Genomic DNA, 22,521 nt, shown 5'->3' on the forward strand with positions numbered 1-22,521 from the left:
TTTGTCACGAACGATAAAATTAGAGCGAGGGGCAAGACAAGGCTGTAATCTTTCACCCACACTCTTCTCCTTGTACCCCGAACCATTAGCACAGGCAATAAGACAGGACCCAACCTTAGAGGGAATAACAATAAGGGGCAGTGAACATAAGATATGCATGTATGCTGATGACGTTCTGTTATTCCTTAAAGACCCAGGCTCAAGTGTACCTAGATTGATGGATGTTTTACAAACATTTGGAACATATTCAGGGTATGTGCTTAACGTACACAAGACTCAAGCCCTAGTATATAATTATAACGCACAGGAAGAGCTGAAGAGTATAACTTCCACTGGACTTCTTCATCCATTAAATATCTTGGAGTATATCTACCAAAAGATACAGCCAAACTTTATTGCATCAATTACGATCACATCAACAAGAATATAAATGATGACCTAGACAGGTGAAATTCACTTCCGTTAGATCTTCCCTTAGATCTTAGTAGTAGAATTGAAACAATCAAAATGAACTTCCTGCCGAGGTTACTGTATTTGTTCCAATCACTGCCCATAGAAATCCCGCCTAAACAGTTTAGTGGGATAAACGGATATCAAGGTTTATCTGGAACAGTAGGAGACCAAGAATTAGATTTACAACATTACAATTACCAAAAAACTGTGGGGGTATGGCCTTACCAAACCTAAAAGATTATTATGTGTCAGCCCAATGAGACCTCTGGTGTGTTGGTGCAATTCACAATATGAATCCAAATGGAAAGACATTGAGACTACTGTGACAGAGACGCCCATACAGTCAGTTTTGGGAAATAAGAACATGGTAATAGAAATATACAGTAGACAAAATCAGTGGATTCATTTCTCTCTGAAGACATGGTTTAGGGTAGTTAAGCAAAATAATTTACACAGAGAGATCAAACTGCTGAATTGGCCTGCATACGACCCCAGCTTCATCCCTGCAACTCAGGACAGCAGATTTAAACAATGGATGCAGAAAGGCATCACATCATTCAGTACAATTATAAGGAATGGGAACCTAGGTAACTTCCAGGACCTAAGTAAAAAACATGGCTTGGATAAACAAGAGTTTTACAGATACCTACAAGTTCGACACTATTTCTTAAGGGAGATAAAAGTGACTGACCCTCGAGCACCTCCAAAATTAATCCAAGTATTCACTAACGCATACAACTTGGGGAGTAACAAAAAAACGATCTCAAATCTCTACTTGGGTATTCAATCCTCAAAGAAACATTCTACAAACTATATTAAAAAGAAATGGGAGGAGGAACTTGACATTGAAATAACTGATGAAACATGGTTGAACATATTAGAGGCTCAACAAAGCTCCACCAACTCAAAGTCAATTTAGAGAATTCTGTTGGAAGAATGTTGTACATTTCTTCATAACACCTAAACTGAAATCAAAACAAACTGGCTCCCTACATCCTTGTTGGAGAGAATGCGGCCTATCGAGGGTGGATCACTCTCATATCTTTTGGACTTGCCCCGCAATCGAAACCTACTGGGGAGAAATAAGATCTAACATTGGAAAAATAATGGGATTTGACATAGAACATACATTAATTTGCACTATAACTGCCAGATCTTTTTTGTTTTATTTTACTCTATTTGTACTTTCTTTGTGTTCCTACAATAAAAACAAAGTAAAAAGAAAGTATTCATACCCCTTGACTTATTCCACATTTTGTAGTGGTAGAGCCTGAATTCAAAATGTATTAAATTGATACACACAATACCCCATAATGACAAAGTGAAAACATGTTTTTAGAATTTTTTGGCAAATATATAAACAATGAAATGCAGAAATATCTAATTTACGTAAGTATTCACACCCATGAGTCAATACAAATTAGAATCAACTTTCTGGGTAAGTCTCTAAGAACTTTGCTCACCTGGATATTATTCTTAAAAAATATACACTACCATTCAAAAGTTTGGGGTCACTTAGAAATGTCCTTGTTTTTGAAAGAAAAGCATTTTTTTTCTCCATTTTAAAATAGGCGCACGGGGGCTTATTATCAGCAACCATCACTCCTGGGTTCCAATGGCACGTTGTGTTAGCTAATCCAAGTTTATCATTTTAAAAGGCTAACACAACATGCCATTGGAACACAGGAGTGATGATTGTTGATAATGGGCCTTTGTAGATATTCCATAGAAAATCTGCCGTTTCCAGCTACAATAGTCATTTACAACATTAACAATGTCTACACTGTATTTCTGATCAATTTGATATTTTAATGGACAAAATGTTTTGCTTTTCTTTCAAAAACCAGGACATTTCTAAGTGACCCCAAACTTTTGAATGGTAGTGTGTGTGTGTGTGTTTAGCTATGTCAAGTTGGTTGTTGATCATTGCTAGACAGCCTAAAGTCTTGCCATATATTTTCAAGTAGATTTAAGTCAAAACTGTAACTGGGTCACTCAGGAACATTCAATGTTGTCTTGGTAAGCAACTCCAGTGTATATTTGGCCTTGTGTTTTAGCTTATTGACCTGCTGAATTGTGAATCAGTGTCTGTTGGAAGTAGACTGAACAAGGTTTTCCTAGAGATTCAACCACAAAGACCAGGGAGGATTTATGTTTGAAATTCACTGCTCTACTGAAAGACCTTACAATTATCTGTATGTGTGGGGTACAGAGATTAGATATTCATAAAAAAATAATTTTAAACACCATTGCACACAGTGAGTATTATGTGGCTTTTTTATTATGTGACTCTTTTTTATTCCTGAACTTATTTAGGCTTGCCATAACAAAGGGGTTGAATACTTATTGACTCAAGACTTTTTAGCTTTTCATTTTTTATACATTTGTAAACTGTTCAAAAAACACAATTCGACTTTGACATTGTGGGGTATTGTGTGTAGACCAATGACGCAAAATCAAAATTTTATCCAGTTTGAAATTCAAATTGTAACACAACAATGTGGAAAAAGTCCAGGGGTGTATAGGGCTGTTGCGGTGACCACACAGGCAGTCACCAGTCATGACTGCAGTCAAATTCCCTGTGACCCTTGGTCAGGTTAATTCCATCCAAAACTGCGCAAATGAATGGCGCTGATGGGTAGCCTACCAAATGTACTAACTGCCCTTGCTAATGGCCTGGTACTGACTGCTCTACTGTCCCTCTAATTACTCTCTGAACACTTCATGATTGAATTTGAATAATCTGAATAATGAAGAAAAATGGTGACGGGAGTTAAAGCTCCCGTTCTGAAATGGACACTGGAAAGCCACGGACCCAATATGCATTAATATTTTTTTTTTTAAATCCGCTCCGAAAGGGCATAAAGGACAGTTGGTCCGATCCGAGTGAGGGAAGCAGCAGAATTGTTTTGGGGGGGAAGCAGCAACAATTATTTTTCTACTTTATTCAACTGGAGCCAATACCGAGAGGGAGAGAGAGGCACAGAGCAAGCAGCTGTAGGCTATTAGGGAGTGGAGACCATGTGGCGTGTGAATGTGTGAGTAAGACAGGAGCATAGGTGGTGCGTCCATGAGGCTTGGGGAAGCTAAGCTTCCAAAATTCTATAGCCTAATTAACCTACTCCTGTAAACAGAAATAAATAAAATCATTCAAAGTAGATCAGAAATCATGATTTGTCCACAGAGGATCATTTGCTTTTTTAAAAGAAGAAAGCTGTGGATTGTCTCTTTCTGTGGGATGGATCAGAGCGCATTCCTTTTTTTGCTACTTTTTTCTCAAATCATCAATATAGTGTTGCATCATGCAAACCTTATGTTTTGGTTTTCGAAGACATTCCCATGTTTATAGGCCTATCACAACTAAATAAATAATGGATATTATTGTGATGGTGTAGGCTATATTAAATAGATTTATTTGACTTTTTAAAATGTAGATGTCCAAAGGCATGCATCAGCAGCTTGTATGCGTGAAAGCCCCGAGATGGTAAACATGTTTATGTTAATTAACGGTCAATTACCGTGAGACCGACAGTTATTTGCTGACAAAATTTCATGACCGCCACAGCCCTAGGTTTGAATACTTTCTGAAGGCACTGTATATAACAACATGACTGACTCGAATACACCGGCATGCAGTTTGGCTGCTGGTTTCAACCTAGAGGCAATCCGTTTTCTGATTTGGCTCAGCTGCCAGTTAAGATTCACTAATAGTAACCCTCACACTTTGCATCAAATCAAATCAAATTTTATTGGTCACATAGTATACACATGGTTAGAAGATGTTAATGCGTGTGTAACGAAATGCTTGTGCTTCTAGTTCCGACAATGCCGTAATATCTAACAAGTAATCTAACAAATTCACAACAACAACCTGTTAGTAACATGAAGGAAGCAGCTGGCCAGTGAAAGATCCGGGGTGAAGTGTCCCCTTGCTACATATCTAGGATCAGCTTCCCCTGCCCGAATCCTAACCTTGACCATTAGTGGGGGGAATCCTAAACTGACCCAAGACCAGTGCCTATGGGCAACGTCACCCTAGTCCCTGTGTATGGGTACTGCCTGGCCAGTGAACAGACGCTCACTCGGTCCTACAGACTCCTTGATTTGTCTGGAAAACGGCAGACTTTACAAAATGACGGATGAGACAGAGTTGCTCTAACTATGAAATACTGTAACACTGTAACCTCGCTGTCTGTCTTTGAGAAATGGGGGCAAGTCTGGGGGGAAGCTCTCACAGCATGACACGTGGACCTCAGGGGAAGCTTTGTACTGTTGTGCCATCTGTTGACAAGCTCAGAGGGCAGAGATGGATGGATGCCTCTGTAATATTTATCTTTGTCATTTAATAATGAGGAGTGTGTCACACGGGTCGTATTGAGTGGACCAAAATGCAGCGGGTAAAGTGCTCATCTTCTTTTTTTATTAAAGAAAACACTTAATCAAAATAAACAAACAACAAAAACAGTCCAGTAAGGTGCACAGACTATACTAGAAACAACCACCCACAAACACAAGTGAAAACAAACACAACTAAATATGGCCTCCAATTAGAGACAACAACCAGCTGCCTCTAATTGGAGGTCATTGCAAAACTCACATAGAAATAGAAAAGCTAGATTTAAACATAGAAATAGGAAAACTAGAACCTAAACCCAAAATACCCAAACACACAAAACAAACACCCCCCGCCACACCCTGACCAACTATAATGACAAATAACCCCTTTTACTGGTCAGGACGTGACAGAGTGTGTTTGCCTGATCTGTCTCTCAATTCAATTCAATTCAATTCAATTCAAAGGGCTTTATTGGCATGGGAAACATCATTTTGCATTGCCAAAGCAGGTGAAATAGATAATAAGCAAAAGTTAACAATATAAAATGAACAGTAAACATTACACTCACAAAGTTCCAAAGGAATAGAGGCATTCCATATGTCACATTATGGCAATAAACCATAATTTGTGAATTGTTAAGTACTATTGTTTTCAAATTATTTGTGGATCTGTGTAATCTGAGGGAAATATGTGTCTCTAATATGGTATATATATTTGGCAGGAGGTTGGGAAGTGCAGCTCAGTTTCCACCTCATTTTGTGGGCAGTGTGCACATAGCCTGTCTTCTCTTGAGAGCCAGGTCTGCCTACGGCGGCCTTTCTCAATAGCAAGGCTATGCTCACTGAGTCTGTACATAATCAAATTTTTCTTTAATTTTGGGTCAGTCACAGTGGTTAGGTATTCTGTCCCTGTGTATTCTCTGTTTAGGGCCAAATAGCATTCTATTTTGCTCTGTTTTTTGGTTAATTCTTTCCAATGTGTCAAGTAATTATCGTTTTGTTCTCTCATGATTCAGTTGGGTCTAATTGTGTTGCTGTCCTGGGGCTCTGTGGGGTGTGTTTGTGAACAGAGCCCCAGGACCAGCTTGCTTAGGGGACTCTTCTTCAGGTTCATCTCTCTGTAGGTGATGGCTTCGATATGTAAGGTTTGGGAATCGCTTCCCTTTGTGGTTGAATAATTTAACATGTCTTTTCTGGATTTTGATAATTAGCGGGTATCTGCCTAATTCTGCTTTGCGTGCATTTTTTTATTTTACGTTGTACACAGGACATTTTTGCATAATACTGCATGCAGAGTCTCACGTTGGTGTTTGTCCCATTTATTTTGTAAATTCTTGGTTGGTGAGCGGACCCCAGTCCTCACAGCCATAAAGGGCAATGGGTTCTGTAACTGATTCAATTTTTTTTAGCCAGAACCTAATTGGTATGTTGAATTTTATGTTCCTTTTGATGGCATAGAATTCCCTTCTTGCCTTGTCTCTCAGATCGTTTACAGCTCTGTGGAAGTTACCTGTGGCGCTGATGTTTAGGTCGAGGTATGTATCGTTTTTTGTGTGCTCTAGGACAACAGTGTCTAAATGGAATTTGTTTTTAAAACACCATTATTTTTTTCTTACTGGAAATTACTGTCAGGGCCCAGGTCTGACAGAATCTGTGCAGAAGATCTAGGTGCTGCTGTAGGCATTCCTTGGCTGGGGACAGAAGCACCAGGTCATCAGCAAACGGTAGACATTTGACTTCAGGTTGTAGTAGGGTGAGGCCGGGTGCTGCAGACTGTTCTAGTGCCATTGCCAATTTGTTGATATACATGTTGAAGAGAATTGGGCTAAAGCTGCATCCCTGTCTCACCCCAAGGCCTTGTAGAAAGTAATGTTTTTTTTGCCAATTTTAACTGCACACTTGTTGTTTTTGTGTACATAGATTTTATAGTGTTATGTTTTTCCCCCAACACTGCTCTCCATCAATTTGTATAGCACACACTCATATGCCAAATTGAGTCAAAAGCTTTTTTGAAATCAACAAAACATGAGAAGACTTTGTCTTTCTGTGTCTTTGGTTTATGGCTCCCAGTTACTGACATTTACATTACATTTACATTTACGTCATTTAGCAGATGCTCTTATCCAGAGCGACTTACAAATTGGTGCATTCACCTTATGATATGCAATGGAACAACCACATAGTACATCTATATCTTTTTTTGGGGGGGGGGGGGTTAGAAGGATTACTTTATCCTATCCCAGGTATTCCTTAAAGAGGTGGGGTTTCAGGTGTCTACGGAAGGTGGTGATTGACTCTGCTGTCCTGGCGTCGTGAGGGAGCTTGTTCCACCATTGGGGTGCCAGAGCAGCGAACAGTTTTGACTGGGCTGAGCGGGAACTGTGCTTCCGCAGAGGTAGGGAGGCGAGCAGGCCAGAGGTGGATGAACGCAGTGCCCTTCGTTTGGTGTAGGGACTGATCAGAGCCTGAAGGTACGGAGGTGCCGTTCCCCTCACAGCTCCGTAGGCAAGCACCATGGTCTTGTAGCAGATGCGAGCTTCAACTGGAAGCCAGTGGAGTGTGCTGACCCTTGGTGCACTCTGTCTGTGTGTCTATCGATGTGGCGATTCTTCTGAATCTGCTCACAGAGCATCTGCCGGCCATTCCAGGTTAGAACGAAGCCATAACAACGGCTTCGGTTAGATTTTGTATCTCTTGTTGCCATGGTGATTTGGCACACGGGAACACCCCCCCCCCCCCCCCCCCCCCCCCCCCGCATCTGTTACATCCCTTCCTCTTTATTCAATTACAGCAACATCTGTGGAAGTTGGCTAACCCCTTACACACACACACTCGTGCCTGCTTGGTGGGACCGACTGCAGCATGTAGATGGGTGGTGGGAGGTAAGTGGCATTTATCATGGATTTATCATCATCCACAGTTGCTACTCAAGTAGAGCGGACAGTCTTTGGGATGAGTCTCAAATGGCATTCTGTTCCCTATGTAGTGCACTACGTTTGACCGGGGCCCATAGCTCTGTGGTCAAAAGTAGTGCACCAAGTAGGGAATTGGGTGCCATTTGGGATACAGATGGTGCTTGGGCCAACACTGCAGCTGGACTGGAGAGCACCTCAAGGTATTTTATTTTCTTATTTCACTGAACTGGAGTTGTCTCTGTCACTGACTGTCACCATCGTTGGCCAGCCAAGCCCCCACCACATCTGCAGGCCACCTGCTGTGGAACTTTGTCACGGATGTTCAGATTCTGCCCTCCCCAGAGCGAGTGTCTACAAACAAAGAGTGACAGTGCTTTTGATGCCAGCAGCAGCACTGACCGCTCTAATAGTCTAGGACTGGTTGGCTGGCTGGCTGGCTGGGCTGGAGGCCTGTGTGTTGCTGATCTGGTGCTCTATTTGTCTGGGGGGGTAGAACTGAGATCTGTCTAACTGGTCTGTATGCATTTATGAATCCAGACCGACAGACAGTGTATATAGATTGAAGCACAGTGAACTTTATGAGGTGAAGGGAGGAAGGAGCTGCAGTAGAAAAACAAGATAGCGGGGTCTGTCCTTAGAACTGGGAGGGAGGAGGGTGAAGGGCCAAGAATAGTGGAAGGTGAGCCACCACTTGCTGTTGCTGCATCATGTGATCTGATCCATTTCCTGTACAAACATGCCTAACAACCTCTATATAGTGTTCTGTGGTAATCTGTTACTCAGAATATTCATAAATCTGCCCAGAGTCTGACGTCTTGAGTTAAACAGCCTACCATTTGAAACACGGATCTGTTGTTCCGTCTGCATTCACAGCATCATGACAAATGAATGCTATTTGATGACATCATAATGACATACCTGTTGCAATGAGAGCTCAGTTTGAAGCACAGCAGAGGCCTCACTCTTTATGTTTATGCTCTTGCTCTCTACTTTTCACTTACGCTCTGTCTGTCTCTCTCTCTATTTCTCTCTTTCGCTCTTTGTCCTTGCCACACACATTAGTATGGGTTACGTACAATTAGCCCAAAAAAGCTACAATTATGGCGTTTTTTAGATTCTCTTTATATCCCAAAATAGACCCGAGTTCAATCGCATGAAACTGCTGTACCACAAGTGGAGGGTGTGAGTCCCCTGAGCAGTGTAGTGTAAGCTTCACTAGAGGAATGAATAACAGCCCTCTGCAAACCCCAATTAATGGTTTAGTCTGGCTGATGCAGAGGGATGAAAGGCCTATAATGCGTCTCAAATGGACCTCTATTCCCTATCTAGTGCAATACTTTTAACCCGGGCCCATAGGTCTCTGGTCAAAAGTAGTGCACTAGATAGGGAATAGGGTGCCATTTGGGACACAGACCCAGTGCCGAGGGCCAACCCACACAGCAATCTGGTCGGAGGGGGAGGCGGGCATTGTCCTCCTCGCCAATGCAGATGCGGGCATTGGGAGGGCTGTGATTTAGGTCGATATGAGGGGAATGGAGTAGGATATGTCTGAGGGAAGGTTTGTGCATGGCAAGGGGGGATATCCTGAGGGCATGGGCTTTGTAAAGGCATGCGTATAGATATGGGTAAAGCACGCATAATGCCAGTATGCAATAAGTGTCAGCATCCTCACCAGTATACATGATCATTTCCCAGACCTAGCTAGGCCCCACACAGATTGAGCTATGGGCAGAGATGGATGGAGTGGAGGGGTGTTCAGTGAGCGTGATGAATAACACAGTGGTCCTGATACTCCTGGCAGCAGGGATGGGGGTACAGGGGAAGCTCTATGGGATTCAGAGGGGGAACTGTGCTTTGGTAAAATCCAGGCCTCACTGGAGGTGGGTGGTGAGCCACAGCTGGGGGGCCAGGGAGGGGTAGGAGGACAGCTGGCAGGACAAGAGAGTATCGGTGTGTGTTCCTATTGGTTTGTGTGTGTTTCCACAATCACTTTGCGCATTCATGTGAGGGAAAATCACAGTATCTTCTTTGTTCCCTTCTCCATGGTATCCACTACTGGTCACAGAGTGGCTCTCTGCCTGGTATCCAGTGCTGGTTATTCCTCCACCCAGTGTGTGTCCTCTGTGAAAGAGGAGGTTAAGGGAGGCAGTGCAGTAATGCACAGTCATGTGTATAATGTTACTGCTACTTTGGAGCCCGTATTACTGCCTGTGATCATAGTCATCACGACTAACTATAATTGTAGTAGCCTGCCTCAGTTTTATTCTAAGACAATTTTTGCATCCCAAATGGCACCCTATTCCCTTTATAGTGCACTACTTTTGACCAGGAACCACAGGGCAGGAGGACCCATAGGGCCCCTGGTCAAAAGTAGTCCACTGTAAAGGGAATAGGGGGCCATTTTGCATGCATCCAAAGGTTATTGTTAAGAGTGCATGTTCCATGCTCCATTTTAGAGTTATGGACCAATGAGAGGAGGCGTTTTGCTCAGTTGAAGATGTATACTAGCTCTTGTGTCTCCTGGAGAGAAACTGCTGCTGTGTGAATCCTCCTGCATACCAAGGTACACCGTGAACGGAGGAGTCTTATGAGCTTTTTAGGGTGTGTGTTTGTGGGGCAAGGATGAATGTTAGTTTCTCCGTTGCCTTGTCATGACAACTCCTGAGCACTAATTAATTTTTCTCAAGGCTGTGTAATAAACAGTGCTATAGCAAAGAGATTCTTTACTTGAGCAATGTTCTTTGACTTACTTTTGAGATTAATAAACACTTCCAGGGCTCCCACGGGTGTTGAGGCCGACAGTCTCTGACTGTATTTCTGAAGTATTTAAATTAGGACATGTAAAAATAGCAGCAAATCAATCCCAAATGTTCCCCGGTCAGGCTCTTTCTGGTCTCAGTCTAGGGTGACATGGTACAGTATATCTTCAGCACCGCCTGAGTGACAGACTGACTAGGCTCTTTCTGGTCTCAGTCTAGGGTGACAGACTGACTACATGACTGACTAAATGACTGACTGACTAGCTGACTGATTGATTGACTGGCTGACTGACTGGCAGTGAGAGTCCCTAAAAATAGGGCTAAAAAGTGCGCACACAAATCTCATCATTAGACCCTGGTGTCTGTGTTATTTGTGTTTTGATACACATAAAACACCATTAAAGTTGAAGAGGGATTACTGCTGCTGAACTATGATATGACCTTTTAGTCATTACATGGATGGACTCCCAGATAATAATTGTTGTAATGATAAGGCTTCGCTGTGCGGTGCACCGTTGTTTCCGAGTGCCCTAGAGAAAAAGACGAGTGTAGATTCGCAAGCATCATGGTTGCAGCATTACTACAGCGAAAACGGCTTGCTTATAGCTCCCGAGTGGCGCAGTGTTCAAAGGCACTGCATCTCAGTGCTAGAGGCGTCACTACAGACCCTGGTTCAATCCCAGGCTGTATCACAACCGGCCGTGATTCGTAGTCCCATAGGGCGGCGCACAATTGGCCCAGCGTCGTCCGGGTTAGGGGACGGTTTCGCCGGGGTAGGCCGTCATTGTTCAATAAGAATTTGTTCTTAACGGACTTTCCTAGTTAAATAAAAATAACCCAACCAGGTCAAAAAACCTGACCCATCTTACAGGCGCAACATTTTGATCTTCCTATAGCAGCTTGCCGGGACCACATTCATTCATAAACTATGTTGTGGACTGTTCTAAAACTACTCGCGTGTCGTTAACCATTTGTTTACACTTTGTTCGGACATGTAACCTCATTAGCTAGCTAGCTTATAGAGCTGACCCCATTTTAGTTGAGTTGTTGGTTGATAGGCAGTTGGTCGACCGAGATTTCTTTAGTCGAGCAGTAGCAAAGAAATGTAATAAATCATGGTTTACAAGACACCTGTCTGATTCACGCCTGTCTGAGTGGACTGATCCATTATGGTGGCTGTGGGGATGTCACAGTCCATCACTCTAAGACAAGTGCTACTGAAATTGTATATGGTTAAGGACAATGGTGCAACATTAATAAAAATGATATTATTCTATAACATACAACACTCCTTCCGTGGCCTCTAACTGCTCATACAACACTCCTTCCGTGGCCTCTAACCGCTCATACAACACTCCTTCCGTGGCCTCTAACTGCTCATACAACACTCCTTCCGTGGCCTCTAACTGCTCATACAACACTCCTTCCGTGGCCTCTAACTGCTCTTAAACGCTAGAAAAACCAAATGCATACTTTTCAACCGTTCGCTGCCCACACCCGCCCGCCCGACTAGCATCACTACTCTGGACGGTGCGGACCTAGAATACATGGACAACTGCAAATACCTAGGTGTCTGGCTAGACTGTAAACTCTCCTTCCAGACTCATATCAAACATCTCCAATCCAAAATCAAATCTAGAATCGGCTTTCTATTTCGCAACAAAGCCTCCTTCACTCACGCCGCCAAACTTACCCTAGTAAAACTGACTATCCTACCGATCCTTGACTTCGGCGATGTCATCTACAAAATAGCTGCCAATACTCTACTCAGCAAATTGGATGCAGTCTATCACAGTGCCATCCGTTTTGTTACCAAAGCGCCTTATATCACCCACCACTGCAACCTGTATGCTCTAGTCGGCTGGCCCTCGCTACTTATTCGTCGCCAGACCCACTGGCTCCAGGTCATCTACAAGTCTATGCTAAGTAAAGCTCCGCCTTATCTCGGGGCTTTACCTAGCCAACACCCACCCGTAGCACGCGCTCCAGCGGGTATATCTCACTGGTCATCCCTAAAGCCAACACCTCCTTTGGCCGCCTTTCCTTCCAGTTCTCTGCTGCCAGTGACTGGAACGAATTGCAAAAATCGCTGAAGCTGGAGACTTACATTTCCCTCACTAACTTTAAACATCAGCTATCTGAGCAGCTAACCGATCGCTGCAGCTGTACATAGTCCATCTGTAAATAGCCCACCCAATCTACCTACCTCATCCCCATATTGTTTTTTATTTACTTTGCTGCTCTTTTGCACACCAGTATCACTACTTACACACAATCATCTGCTCATCATCATCTGCTCATCTATCACTCCAGTCTTAATCTGCTAAATTGTAATTACTTTGCTACTATGGCCTATTTATTGCCATACCTCCTCATGCCATTTGCACACACTGTATATAGACTTTCTTTTTTTCTATTGTGTTGACTGTACGCTTGTTTATTCCATGTAACTCTGTGTTGTTGTTTCTGTCACACTGCTTTGCTTTATCTTGGCCAGATCGCAGTTGTAAATGAGAACTTGTTCTCAACTAGCCTACCTGGTTAAATAAAGGTAAAATAAACAAAACATTTTCTCCCACTATAACGCTTTCTCCCACGTTTCATAGCGTTCGCTGTCCGCAGTTCTGAAACATCAGTGCGCTGTTGAATTGGAACCTTTTCCTAGACCATGCTGCTATGTGCATAAAGAAAAGTTAACCAGCATATTGGTGTTGAGAACAATGCGGTGGAGGCAGCAGCAGAATGAGGAGATGAGAAAACAGCCCTTGCCTTAATTGTCTAAGAAAAGTGAGGAGCGGGGAAACCCCAACTTAATTAGGTTAATAATCAATAGCCTAACTGTTAAATGTGTCTGGCTTTAGAAATCATCCATATATGCAACATTACCAAAAGTATGTGGACACTTGCTCATCGAACATCTCATTCCAAATTCATGGGCATTAATATGGAGTTGGTCCCCGCTTTGCAGCTATAACAGCCTCCACTCTGCGGGGACTTGCTTCTATTCAGTCACAAGAGCATTAGTGAGGTCAGGCACTGATGTTGGTCGATTAGGCTTGGCTCGCATTCAGCGTTACAATTCATTGCAAAGGTGTTCGATGGTGTTGAGGTCAGGGCTCTGTGCAGGCCAGTCAAGTATTCCACACTGATCTCGACAAACCATTCCTTTATGGACCTCGGTTTTTGCATTGTTATGATGAAACAGGAAAGGGCCTTCTTCAAACTGTTGCCACGAAGTTGGAAGCATAGAATTGTATAGAATGTCATTGTATGCTGTAGCATTAAGATTTCCCTTCACTGGAACCATGAAAAACAACTCCAGATCATTATTTCTCCTCCACCAAACTTTAGAGTTGGCACTGTGCATTGGGGCAGGTAGCGTTCTCCTGGCGTCAGCCAAACACATCAAATGTTATTGGTCACATACACATGGTTAGCAGATGTTAATGCGAGTGTAGCGAAATGCGTGTGCTTCTAGTTCTGACATTACAATAATATCTAACAAGCAATCTAACAATTTCTCAATAACTACCTAATACACACAAATCTAAAGGGGTGATTGAGAATATGTACATAGAAATATATGGATGAGCGATGGCCAAGCGACATAGGCAAGGTGCAATAAATGGTATAAAATACAGTATATACATATGATATGGGTAGTGTAAGATATGTAAACATTATTAAAGTGGCATTATTTAAGGTGGCGTTGTTTAAAGCCACACTCTGTGTGGGTGGACATTTCAGTTTGTCAGTGATGTGTACGCCGAGGAACTTTCCACCTTCTCCACTGCTGTCCCTTCGATGTGGATAGGAGGGTGCTCCCTCTGCTGTTTCCTGAAGTCCACGATCATCTTCTTTTGTTTTGTTGAGTGAGAGGTTGTTTTCCTGACACCACAATCCGAGGGCCCTCACCTCCTCCCTGTAGGCTGTCTCGTCATTGTTGGTAATCAAGCCTACCACTGTAGTGTCGTCTGCAAACTTGATGATTGAGTTGGAGGCGTGCATGGCCATGCAGTCATGGGTGAACAGGGAGTACAGGAGGGGGCTGAGCACGCACCCTTGTGGGGTCCCAGTGTTGAGGGTCAGCGAAGTGGAGATATTGTTTCCTACCTTCAACACCCGGTGGGCGGCCCGTCAAAGTCCAGGACCCAGTTACACAGGGCGGGGTTGAGACCCAGGGCCTCCAGCTTGATGATGAGCTTGGAGGGTACTATGGTGTTGCTGAGCTGTAGTCCATGAACAGCATTCTTACATAGGTATTCCTCTTGTCCAGATGGGAAAGGGCAGTGTGATGGCGATTGCATCGTCTGTGGACCTGTTGGGGCGTTGTGCAAACTGAAGTGGGTCTAGGGTGTCAGGTATGGTAGAGGTGATATGATCCTTGACTAGTCTCTCATAGCACGATAGTCGTTAAGTTCAGTTACCTTTGCCTTCTTGGGTACAGGAACAATGGTGGACATCTTGAAGCATGTGGGGACAGCAGACTGGGATAGGGAGTGAATGAATATGTCCGTAAACACACCAGCCAGCTGGTCTGTGCATGCTCTGAGGACGCGGTTAAATATGCCATTTGGGCCAGCAACCTTGCGAGGGTTAACACGTTTAAATGTTTTACTCACGTCGGCACAGTCCTTGTTAGTGGGCCGTGACGGTGACGCTGTATTATCCTCAAAGTGGGCAAGTAAGGTGTTTGGAAGCATGACAACGGTGTCCGTGACGTGGCTGGTTTTCTTTTTGTAGTCCGTGATTTCCTGTAGACCCTGCCACATACAGTGAGGGGAAAAAAATATTTGATCCCCTGCTGATTTTGTACGTTTGCCCACTGACAAAGAAATGATCAGTCTATAATTTTAATGGTAGGTTTATAGTGGGGGAAAAAAGTATTTCATCCCCTGCTGATTTTGTACGTTTGCCCACTGACAAAGAAAGGATCAGTCTATAAGTTTAATGGTAGGTTTATTTGAACTGTGAGAGACAGAATAACAACAAAAATATCCAGAAAAACGCATGTCAGAAATGTTATAAATTGATTCGCATTTTAATGAGGGAAATAAGTATTTGACCCCCTCTCAATCAGAAAGATTTTTGGCTCCCAGGTGTCTTTTATACAGGTAACGAGCTGAGATTAGGAGCACACTCTTAAAGGGAGTGCTCCTAATCGCAGCTTGTTACCTGTAAAAAAGACACCTGTCCGCAGAAGCAATCAATCAATCAGATTCCAAACTCTCCACCATGGCCAAGACCAAAGAGCTTTCCAAGGATGTCAGGGACAAGATTGTAGACCTACACAAGGCTGGAATGGGCTACAAGACCATCGCCAAGCAGCTTGGTGAGAAGGTGACTACATTTGGTGAGATTATTCGCAAATGGAAGAAACACAAAAGAACTGTCAATATCCCTCGGCCTGGGGCTCCATGCAAGATCTCACCTCGTGGAGTTGCAATGATCATGAGAACGGTGAGGAATCAGCCCAGAACTACACGGGAGGATCTTGTCAATGACCTCAAGGCAGCTGGGACCATAGTCACCAAGAAAACAATTGGTAACACACTACGCCGTGAAGGACTGAAATCCTGCAGCGCCCGCAAGGTCCCCCTGCTCAAGAATACATATATATGCCCGTCTGAAGTTTGCCAATGAACATCTGAATGATTCAGAGGACAACTTAGTGAAAGTGTTGTGGTCAGATGAGACCAAAATAGAGCTCTTTGACACCAACGCAACTCGCCGTGTTTGGAGGAGGAGGAATGCTGCCTATGACCCCAAGAACACCATCTCCACCGTCAAACATGGAGGTGGAAACATTATGCTTTGGGGGTGTTTTCTGCTAAGGGGACAGGACAACTTCACCGCATCAAAGGGACGATGGACGGGGCCATGTACCGTCAAATCTTCGGTGAGAACCTCCTTCCCTCAGCCAGGGCATTGAAAATGTGTCATGGATGGGTATTCCAGCATGGCAATGACCCAAAACACACGGCCAAGGCAACAAAGGAGTGGCTCAAGAAGAAGCACATTAAGGTCCTGGAGTGGCCTAGCCAGTCTCCAGACCTTAATCCCATAGAAAATCTGTGGAAGGAGCTGAAGGTTCGAGTTGCCAAACGTCAGCCTCGAAACCTTAATGACTTGGAGAAGATCTGCAAAGAGGAGTGGGACAAAATCCCTCCTGAGATGTGTGCAAACCTGGTGGCCAACTACAAGAAATGTCTGACCTCTGTGATTGCCAACAAGGGTTTTGCCACCAAGTACTAAGTCATGTTTTGCAGAGGGGTCAAATACTTATTTCCCTCATTAAAATGCAAATCATTTTATAACATTTTTGACATGTGTTTTTCTGGATTCTTTTGTTGTTATTCTGTCTCTCAGGCTCAGGCTTTGGGCTCTGGTCAAAAGTAGTACACTTTGTAGGAATAGGGTGCCAGACCCACTGACTGTCTTCATACAAGGCTAGAGGCACATTCAGATGTTGTTATAGAAGCAGTACCTGTGCTTTCATCCTTTTGTTAATACCACACATTAACTATTGCATGATTTTTCTGGCTGAATTTATGGAGATCATTCAATAAGGAACTGAGTGCTATAAAAAATTAAAATAACATTGACTTTGGCTGACGATAAACTCAGTAGCACATTGACTGGGGATATGCCTTTGAACTCTTGTTCTTTATTTACATTTTTATTTAACCTTTAATTGTTAGCGCCCACACACATACTGTAGGAAAATACTTGATTGATGTAATTTTTTCACTGGCCCATATATGATCTTCCGCTTGCTGTTCATAGGCTTGGCTACATCCAACGAACAACCCTTTAAACGTTACATTCCATATTAAACAGTTTCTTTATAAATCCTGATGGCCTGCCAAAAACTCACTCTCAGTTTTGTAAAGCGTTTGTGTGCCCATTTACACTTCTGGTTAGGGCTGCATCAGTCATGTGCCCTGTAGGGCTGCGTCAGTCATGTGCCCTGTAGGGCTGCGTCAGTCATGTGCCCTGTAGGGCTGCGTCAGTCATGTGCCCTGTAGGGCTGCGTCAGTCATGTGCCCTGTAGGGCTGCGTCAGTCATGTGCCCTTTAGGGCTGCGTCAGTCATGTGGAATAATTAAAAATAGACTACGAGCGTCAGTACACAGTGGTTTTCTCTGCCTTCTGACGGGTAATTTTAGCCATTTGGGGAAGTTGCATCTCGGACTTTGTAACATCCTATTCAGGCCCTGTTCGAAAGCTATAACAATGTATCCTCCTTTCTTTCCATTCCTTGAACAAATCCCAGATCTGACATGGCTTGATTGGTGAAACCTATGTGATAGAACCATTGCTTATACCTAACTATTTGTGTGATTTTTACAGTTATTACTAGCGTCCTGTCCAGGGGGTGTACTTGTAGATCAAGCTGCCTCACGCTACAGAAACAGGAGATGGGTTCCAGCCCTACGAGCCGTTCTGACTCAGATAAGGCTTATTGACACTTAATGACTTACCAGTTATTAGGCATTACTTACAAGTATGGGAAGAAGGAAGGAAAGGGGTGTTATTTTTTGTTGTTGTATGTATTTGAACAAGGCCCTAGTCAGTACAGGAGATATCTGACCTTGATGCTACAAGCTCTAGGGCTCCAATATCACTAAACTGAGAGAATGGGTGGTATGAATGAACAGATTCATTATTTATGGGTAATGTAGTCTACTAGGCATACAGGAAGTCACAGAATACAGCAAACTAAATATAGCCGCCTATTGTCGGGTTTCTACAGTGGGTTTTACCAGGACATTCAGTCCTATGGACTAGCCCCGACATGCTTTTTGCTAGCACTGAGCTGTGTGTGCCAGATAAAGTGAAAGCAGAGGCTGAGGCACCACTGTAGAGAGAGGGTAGTATTGATTTGCCCTACAGAGTTACATGCACCGATTACACAATAGACAAAAATGGTGCTGCCAGACAGATTACTTAATGCATTGTTTTTTTCCCCGACTCAAACCACTTTTTCATAAATTGAGCTGTGCCATTAAGGGTTTATTAATAGAATGTTTTTATTTGAACAAATGTTTGTTTTTTTTGTTTTTATTTGCGCCCTATTAGAAAAGCCACCCACTTACAGTGACGCACTGCACGACCGAGCCAGAGGGAGATGGAAAGAGAGAGATGGAGAGAGAAACAGAGATACGGGGAGGGGTTTCTCCTTCTGAATTGAGTTTTTTTCTGCTGTTGGTCCCTCCTATTCCTACGCCTCTCCTGCTTCCACATACCACCACCTCCCTGTGTCCTCCTCCCATGGAACCAGTCCCCTGTTCCCATGACTCCCACAGACCAACCAAAAAACCCATTCATCCAGGGCCTAGGTCATGTGACCCAGGAGTGTTTTTGTGTACTGTGTGCCCCCCCCCACTCAAAGAAGGCTCGAGCCGAGCGTTATATTTTTTTGTTTATGGTGGCTCGCCCCCCTGTTGGAGGATGCCCCCCATGATCTAAGGTCAGCGAGATTTGATGATGGCCGCTCAAGAGGAAGAGTGGGTCAGAAGTCACTACCACTTGATATTCCACGTTTCCCCCTCAAGTGCTTCTGGATGCATGTTTCTCCTGATGTTGCTCCAGATGATGTCATGTTGTGTTGAGACTGAGAGAAATCGAAACACCACTGCTACACACATCTCTAGAGCTCTGATGTTCAAGTGTTTTCAAAGACTTGCACACTGCCTTTCACACCGAGCAACATTGCATAAAGCAAAATTGCATTCTGTTATTAGGTAGAGCTGTTCTTTCTTAGGACACGGATGGTAGAGTGAGGCACCCATGTGTTTTCAGGACCTAACTGGCATAGCGTCAGTGTGTTGACATGGTAGAGTGAGTGGTGTTGTGTTTTCAGGACCTAACTGGCATAGCGTCAGTGTGTTGACATGGTAGAGTGAGTGGTGGTGTGTTTTCAGGACCTAACTGGCATAGCGTCAGTGTGTTGACATGGTAGAGTGAGTGGTGGTGTGTTTTCAGGACCTAACTGGCATAGCGTCAGTGTGTTGACATGGTAGAGTGAGTGGTGTTGTGTTTTCAGGACCTAACTGGCATAGCGTCAGTGTGTTGACATGAGAGAGTGAGTTTAATTATGGGCAAGCGCATTATAAAGCATTACAGTTAGACTCCTAAAAACACAGTAGTAGTCTACTGCCTTGGCATCCTGAGGCCCTATGAGGCTAATAAACTTTGTCCTCTAATATTATTTGGATGCATTTAAACCCCCCTCCTTCTACTAGACTAATAGTAAAAATACAATAAAAACCCTGGAATGAGTAGGTGTGTCCAAACTTTTGACTGGTACTGTATCTCAATGTCTGTTTTGAGGGCTCTGAGTTTTTCCCGACGTGACTTGACTAGGAAAACTCCAGACCCCAGTGATGAACTCCAGCTAGGCCTGGTGGTGGTTGTGGTTTGTCGAGGTATTAAGAGCTCACATTCCATATCACCGAGCTGCTCCTCCTCAAACATGCCGGACCTACTTTCCAAACCCCTTCACTAATCTCCCAGCTATGTAAATTACACATCACTGTTAGCCAAGAGCTGCAAACAGCCACAATAGCCTTGAGTCTTCTGGGCTATGTAACAAATTGCACCCTATTCCCTACATAGTGCACTACTTTTGGCCAGAGCCCTTATGGGCCCTGGTCAAAAGTAGTTAGTAAAATCATTGTAACGTACTCTGTACCAGTGGTGGCTGCTGAGGGGGGGACGGCTCATAATAATGGCTGAAACGGAGCAAATGGAATTGCATCAAACACATGGAAACTATGTTTGATGTATCTGATACTATTCCACTCCAGCCATTACCACAAGCCCGTCCTCGACAAATTAAGGTGCCACCAACCTCTTGTGCACTGTACCGCTACGGGCTGTGGCGTTTGGTATTACCCTCCTTCCCTCTACAAATAAGAGCCGTCCTTTTGCGTTTCAGTAAATGTGGTTTGAATATTGAACTGTGGAACTCTATGGAACTTTATTCCACATCAAGTAACTCATACAAGCAGTAAAATTACATTAAAAAAACAGATAAAAATATACCTTATGGAACAGTGGTGACTGTGAAGCAACACAAACATAGGCACAGACACATTCATACAAACACACGATAACATACGCACAATACACACACGTACACATGGATTTTGTGTTGTAGAGTAGGGGCCTCAGGGAACACACTTGATGTGTTGTGAATGCATTGTAATGTTTTTTAAATTGTATAATTGGCTTCATTTTGCTGAAGCCCATGAAGATATGCTGCTGCCTTGTCAGGAACTAATGGGGATTTATAATAAATACTAATACAATATTATTATTATCCCCTCTCCAAGCCCTAGTCAGTGTGTTTCTTTCTCACCCACCCCACACTGTTTTAGTTGTTACATTTCCCCTCTCGCCTACGAGTCCTTATTGGGTTTGACACTAGTGACTCGTGACTGAGTTAGGTTTGTAAGTGTGCCACAGTTCCATGCATATGGCTCATTGCTTGAGACACTTGATATTCACTCTCTCTCTCTTACACACACACCTCAATTTGTTATTTGGCTGTGTTTTAGGTAAACCCCCTTGCTCTCCATCTGATTGTCCCTCTCCTCACAGTGGTGTTTGTGTGTGACCTGGTTTGTGTTTCTGCTGAGCCGAGGAGCCCTGCAGCAGAAGGTCACACAGTCGGAGTGACTCAACGAAGCCTGTGGGTCCTGTCTGTCTCATGCTCCATCTGCTCTCTCTCTCGCTCTCTCTCTCGCACTCGCTCTCTCGCACTCGCTCTCTCGCACTCGCTCTCTCGCTCTCCGCTCTCGCGCTCTCTCTCTCTCTCTCTCTCTCTCTCTCTCTCTCTCTCTCTCTCTCTCTCTCTCTCTCTCTCTCTCTCTCTCTCTCTCTCTCTCTCTCTCTCATATATGTTTACATCAGTGGAGGCTCATAAATATGGTGAAGCATTAAAAAAGTTATTATTTTTTAGATTAAACTATACTAAATTAAGGTGTCCCAGACCCCAAAAAAGTATTGGTCGACCAAGAGTCGTCGGTTCTATTTGAAAACTTGTATTTTTTTCATATATAGACACATCCAATGTGTTTTAATCAAATCAACCATAGGCACTGAGCTTGTCTGATGCTTTAAGCGCGCTGTTTGACACACAAAGGGAGGGAGTCCGACCGCAATTGATTTGTTTGTGCCAGGCCGGTGTTTTTTTTTATTTTTTTTACAGAGATTGACTGTGTGACTAGCACCCGTTGTCTCTCGCTCTCCTCCCTGCTGCAGCGACCACCACAGAACATCAACAGTGTTTATTGCACTGTCCGTGTTGCTGAAGCTGCAACATAATTAAGGGGTCTGAATACTTTCCGAATGCACTGTACAGTGTACTAAAAGTATTACAAGTAAATGTAATTGCTAAAATATACTTAAGTATCAAAGGTAAAAGTGTAAATCATTTCCAATTCCTTATATTAGCAAACCAGAAGACATGATTTTCTATTTTCTTTACAGATAGCCAGGGGCACACTCCAATACAGACATAATTTACAAACAAAGAATTTGTGTTTAGTGAGTCTGCCAGATCAAGTGCAGTAGGGATGACCAGGGATGTTGTCTTGATAAGTGTGTGAATTGGATAATTTTCCTGTTCTGCTGAGCATTCAAAATGTAATGAGTACTTTTGGATGTCAGGGAAAAATGTATGGAGTAAAAAGTACATTAATATCTTTAGGAATGTAGTGGAGTAAAAGTGGGGTAATAATGTGTTGTATGATGTACTGTTTTTTTTATATCTTTTTTTTTAAAGAAGTGTGATGTAATTTCCTTAGTCTTGTTAAGACCCCAGGAAGAGTAGCTGCTGCCTTGACAGGAACTAATGGAGATCCTTAATAAATATAAATACACTACAGGCTCGAAATGTGTCCCAAATGGCACCCTATTTCATATTTAGTGCACTACTTTTCAACAGGGTCCACTGTGTAGGGAATAGGCTGCCGTTTGGCACGTAGTCTCTCTAAGTGCACCGACTTAGCAGTTGGATTATGGAGGATAAAAGGTTGGGTAAGGAGGCCC

General features: G+C 43.4%; 1 protein-coding gene across 2 annotated transcripts in view; it reads left to right on the forward strand.

The window, feature by feature from the left end:
- The window catches only part of LOC106570440 (engulfment and cell motility protein 1), a 201,828-nt gene that overhangs the window by 27,035 nt on the left and 152,272 nt on the right, over positions 1-22,521 (forward strand). Inside the window, exon 2 of one of the 2 annotated variants that reach the window (XM_082961266.1) lies at positions 7,580-7,670. The exons of the other annotated variant lie outside the window; for it this stretch is intronic. The gene's annotated coding sequence lies outside the window, so the exon portion shown is untranslated. The remainder of the gene's footprint in view (positions 1-7,579; positions 7,671-22,521) is intronic. 2 annotated transcript variants of the gene reach the window in all.

Source organism: Salmo salar, chromosome 14, assembly GCF_965601325.2.
Source record: "Salmo salar chromosome 14, fSalSal1, whole genome shotgun sequence".
Taxonomy (NCBI): domain Eukaryota; kingdom Metazoa; phylum Chordata; class Actinopteri; order Salmoniformes; family Salmonidae; genus Salmo; species Salmo salar.